At 47.3% G+C, this 5,712-nt stretch overlaps 1 long non-coding RNA gene across 1 annotated transcript; it reads right to left on the reverse strand.

The window, feature by feature from the left end:
- Positions 1-1,377: 1,377 nt before the first annotated feature.
- Positions 1,378-3,001, reverse strand: LOC140361272 (uncharacterized). The gene is made up of 3 exons (XR_011926962.1): positions 2,721-3,001; positions 2,563-2,654; positions 1,378-1,434 (listed from the first exon to the last, which is right to left on the reverse strand). It is a non-coding gene; the product is annotated as an uncharacterized lncRNA (long non-coding RNA).
- Between the last annotated feature and the right edge of the window lie 2,711 nt (positions 3,002-5,712).

Genomic DNA, 5,712 nt, shown 5'->3' on the forward strand with positions numbered 1-5,712 from the left:
GCCTCTGTTGCTGCTCGCTCAGTTGCTCGCGCCTCTGTTGCTGCTCGCTCAGTTGCTCGCGCCTCTGTTGCTGCTCGCGCCTCTGTTGCTGCTCGCTCAGTTGCTCGCGCCTCTGTTGCTGCTCGCTCAGTTGCTCGCGCCTCTGTTGCTGCTCGCTCAGTTGCTCGCGCCTCTGTTGCTGCTCGCTCAGCTGCTCGCGCCTCTGTTGCTGCTCGCTCAGTTGCTCGCGCCTCTGTTGCTGCTCGCTCAGCTGCTCGCGCCTCTGTTGCTGCTCGCTCAGTTGCTCGCGCCTCTGTTGCTGCTCGCTCAGCTGCTCGCGCCTCTGTTGCTGCTCGCTCAGTTACTCGCGCCTCTGTTGCTGCTCGCTCAGTTGCTCGCGCCTCTGTTGCTGCTCGCTCAGTTGCTCGTGCCTCTGTTACTGCTCGCTCAGTTGCTCGTGCCTCTGTTGCTGCTCGCGCCTCTGTTGCTGCTCGCTCAGTTGCTCGCGCCTCTGTTGCTGCTCGCTCAGTTGCTCGCGCCTCTGTTGCTGCTCGCGCCTGTTGCTGCTCGCTCAGTTGCTCGCGCCTCTGTTGCTGCTCGCGCCTCTGTTGTTGCTTGCTCAGTTGCTCGCGCCTCTGTTGCTGCTCGCTCAGTTGCTCGCGCCTCTGTTGCTGCTCGCGCCTCTGTTGCTGCTCGCTCAGTTGCTCGCGCCTCTGTTGCTGCTCGCTCAGTTGCTCGCGCCTCTGTTGCTGCTCGCTCACAGTAATTTGATCAAATCCACTGGTCGATGTGATGAAGACCTTTAATGCACATTTCATAAACACATAATTATGAATAATAATGAGCCACGTTACATCAGCTCGTGTGTCGTTAACACACATGAAATAAACTAATCACATGTAATGAAGTCTAAACTGACATAAACTCTGTGTAAGGCTCTAAAAGAGTTTAAAACAAACACATGTGTCCCACAGAGTCCAGAGCTCAGGATCTGACCAGGTCTAACTCATGGATGTATCATATTATCTATATATATATAATATAATATAATATATATTATATATATATATATATATATATATATATATAATATATATTATATATATATATATATATATATATATATATATATATAATATAATATATATTATATATATATATATATATATATATATATATATATATATATAATATAATATAATATAATATATATATATATATATATATATATATAATATATATTATATATATATATAATATAATATATATTATATATATATATAATATAATATAATATATATTATATATATATATATATATATATATATATATATATATATATATATATATATATATATATATAATATATATTATATTATATTATATATATATATATATCTGGTCTTAGTCCAGCTCCACTTCATGCGTCTCTCTAGCGCCGCCTCTGGTCCTGACCTGAAACAACAACATGTAATTCACAAAAAACATTCATGTGACAAAATATGAAAGAATAAACCAAAACTAAACAATAGACAAACCCAGGACTAAACCAGGACTAAACCAGGACTAAACCAGGACTAAACCAGGTCTAAACCAGGACTAAACCAGGACTAAACCAGGACTAAACCAGGTCTAAACCAGGACTAAACCAGGACTAAACCAGTTCTAAACCAGGACTAAACCAGGTCTAAACCAGGACTAAACCAGGACTAAACCAGGACTAAACCAGTTCTAAACCAGGACTAAACCAGGACTAAACCAGGTCTAAACCAGGACTAAACCAGGACTAAACCAGGTCTAAACCAGGACTAAACCAGGACTAAACCAGGACTAAACCAGGACTAAACCAGGACTAAACCAGGACTAAACCAGGACTAAACCAGGTCTAAACCAGGACTAAACCAGGACTAAACCAGGACTAAACCAGGACTAAACCAGTTCTAAACCAGGACTAAACCAGGACTAAACCAGGTCTAAACCAGGACTAAACCAGGACTAAACCAGGACTAAACCAGTTCTAAACCAGGACTAAACCAGGACTAAACCAGGACTAAACCAGTTCTAAACCAGGACTAAACCAGGACTAAACCAGGTCTAAACCAGGTCTAAACCAGGTCTAAACCAGGACTAAACCAGGACTAAACCAGGTCTAAACCAGGACTAAACCAGGACTAAACCAGGACTAAACCAGGTCTAAACCAGGACTAAACCAGGACTAAACCAGGACTAAACCAGTTCTAAACCAGGACTAAACCAGGACTAAACCAGGACTAAACCAGGTCTAAACCAGGACTAAACCAGGACTAAACCAGTTCTAAACCAGGACTAAACCAGGACTAAACCAGTTCTAAACCAGGACTAAACCAGGTCTAAACCAGGACTAAACCAGGACTAAACCAGGACTAAACCAGGACTAAACCAGTTCTAAACCAGGACTAAACCAGGACTAAACCAGGTCTAAACCAGGTCTAAACCAGGTCTAAACCAGGACTAAACCAGGACTAAACCAGGTCTAAACCAGGACTAAACCAGGACTAAACCAGGACTAAACCAGGTCTAAACCAGGTCTAAAGACTCCAGTACCTTGCAGTAGCAGTAGTAGAAAAGTAGAAGGACGACTACGACGATCGACAGAAGAACGACCAGGACTCTGAAGATCAAGTGTGAGTCTGAAGCTGCAACACAAAAGAACTCTAACATGAGACTGTGACTCTAACATGAGACTGTGTTGCTGTACTCACCTCCCACATCGAGCTGAAGGGCGTGGGTCTGAGAGGAGAAGGTGTGGTCGAACACCTGCAGGTGGTAAACACAGGTGTAGTTTCCTTTGTGGGCGGGGCCAGTGTCAGAGAACAGGAAGTGTGCAGAGTGATTGACAGCGGGCAGGGTGTGGTTCTGAGTGAGGTCCACAGTGGGAGAGAGGAGCTGGAAGGAGCCTCCTGGGAACTGTGGCTCCACAGAGCATTTGACCCTGAACTTTGACCCCGGCAGCACCCGGACCCCCTGCGGCAGGGCCTCGGAGGCCCCCTGCGGCAGGGCCTCCGAGGCCCCCTGCGGCAGGGCCTCCGAGGCCCCCTGCGGCAGGGCCTCGGAGGCCCCGTCTAACACAGACAGGGAGATGATTGGACGATTCAGTAAGTCTGTGGAGAGAGAGGATGAAGAGGTTTAATTCTTGACCCGACTGAGCCCGAGTCCAGGGTCAGAGGTCACATTCTGGGTGCAGTGTTCTCTTTTCCTGTCGACACAAATGTTTCACTCCAAAGTAAATAAAGGGTCAAATGTGTGAGGTGAAGGTCGAGGAGCGAGAGAGGAAGAACGTGAGGCTCACTAAAGGTTCATTTCTCTGGGTCAAAGGTCAGATGAAGTGAAACATGTGGAGCCCAGTTCAGACTTTGGAGGAACAAATGTTATTTTAGTCTTAAAAGCACTGATTAAAATCTGTATTGTTTATGTGAAGGAAATTAATACTGAAAGGATTTTTTATTTCCTTGTAATAAAACAACATCAAATAAAATACCTGAACTCATGTGTTTGTGATTATTATAATGTTTTACGTCTTATCACCAAGTTCAAGAGGAAACCTAAAAATGTATCAGACTTTCACTTTTACCTGAACACACCACCTCCAGACCATAAGAAGAGGAATAGTCTCTGTTCATGACACACTCTGTCACTGTAAACGTCTTCACACAGTCAGGGTTGATGTTCCACACACGACTCAGTGGAAAATCAACTCTTCTTCCTCCAGAAACAGCAGAGCCACAGTCCAGCTCTCGACACACAGCAGCTGTGTCCCCCAGGTCCCAGAGGACAGAGGCCCCTCGTCTCCACTCTCCTCTGTGTTTCACCTCCACAGTCCCAGCACAGCGACCGGCTCCTCCCACCAGCCTGAGCGGCTCTGAACAGACAAGAGACAGAGTGAGCCCCTCCCCTTTACCTGAGCAGCTGAAGCCCCGCCCCTTTAGCTGAGCAGGTGAGGTTGACAGCGGCTCCGAGCTCTGAGCGCTGTAAGATCCTGATCTGCTGCTCTGAGCGCTGTAAGATCCTGATCTGCTGCTCTGAGCGCTGTAAGATCCTGATCTGCTGAATTGTGTCTTGAATATGATCCGTGTGTGATATAAATCAAAGTCCTTCGTCCCAGCGCCTCATTCAGACCCGAGTCGTGTTCAAGGCCGTTTTCCCGAGTCGGATGTGGGATCTACAGAGTCTCCGAGGTCACGTGAACGCAGCATCTCTGAGTGTGTGACTGTGGCAGAGTGGTTATCCTCAGTGTGAGTGTCTTTACCCGCTGAGCTGTTGTTTTCAGACAGGACCCCTGCACAAAGAAACGTCATGTCACATGTGGAGGTCACATGACACAAAATGGCTGCTGTTTCCGTCACAATTGATCAGTTTGATGGAAACAGGAAGCTCACTATCGCTCTGATCACACTCTGAGCTTTGACACACACGTTTATTCACATTTTCACCTTCTTAAGACATATTTTCCCTCATAAAACACATGAACAACATTTAAGGACTAAAGCACTTAAAGGTTGAAGTGTTTGAGACGCTGCATGTCCCACATAAAGGATAATCGTGGTATTACTGGCCCCGGACAGAACAACATGTCATTCTTTAAGTTTTGTTGTTTTTTAGACAAACTGTCCCACTCTTCCTCTTCAGCTCATTTTAGGACCACATGGGATTTGAAGAGCTCCAAACCTCCTGTGGAATGTGACTTCAAACATGTCAAACACATCATCCCGACACATGCAAGAGAAAACAACAAACACATCATTTGACACATTTCATCAAGTCCAAACGCTGCGATGAAAAGAAGCTGAAAAGACAATAATGTGAAGGTCTAAAGTGAAGCTGCTTTACACAATCAGAATATTCACTATTTATGATTGTGATCAATGTGAAATATGACTCCACAATGTCCCTCTGACGACTCGCTCCGCTTCCTCTGCACCTCCATCACCAGGACCTCAAGTGGGAGCCTCCATCACCAGGACCTCAAGTGGGAGCCACCATCACCAGGACCTCAAGTGGGAGCCTCCATCACCAGGACCTCAAGTGGGAGCCTCCATCACCAGGACCTCAAGTGGGAGCCTCCATCACCAGGACCTCAAGTGGGAGCCTCCATCACCAGGACCTCAAGTGGGAGCCTCCATCACCAGGACCTCAAGTGGGAGCCTCCATCACCAGGACCTCAAGTGGGAGCCTCCATCACCAAGACCTCAAGTGGGAGCCTCCATCACCAGGACCTCAAGTGGGAGCCTCCATCACCAGGACCTCAAGTGGGAGCCTCCATCACCAGGACCTCAAGTGGGAGCCTCCATCACAAGGACCTCAAGTGGGAGCCACCATCACCAGGACCTCAAGTGGGAGCCTCCATCACCAGGACCTCAAGTGGGAGCCTACATCACCAGGACCTCAAGTGGGAGCCTCCATCACCAGGACCTCAAGTGGGAGCCTCCATCACCAGGACCTCAAGTGGGAGCCTCCATCACCACGACCTCAAGTGGGAGCCTCCATCACCAGGACCTCAAGTGGGAGCCTCCATCACCAGGACCTCAAGTGGGAGCCACCATCACCAGGACCTCAAGTGGGAGCCTCCATCACCAGGACCTCAAGTGGGAGCCACCATCACCAGGACCTCAAGTGGGAGCCACCATCACCAGGACCTCAAGTGGGAGCCTCCATCACCAGGACCTCAAGTGGGAGCCTCCATCACCAGGACCTCAA

This window comes from Eucyclogobius newberryi, unplaced genomic scaffold (genome assembly GCF_026437365.1).
Source record: "Eucyclogobius newberryi isolate DKJ021-1_F unplaced genomic scaffold, fEucNew1.0.hap1 SCAF_15, whole genome shotgun sequence".
Classification (NCBI taxonomy): domain Eukaryota; kingdom Metazoa; phylum Chordata; class Actinopteri; order Gobiiformes; family Gobiidae; genus Eucyclogobius; species Eucyclogobius newberryi.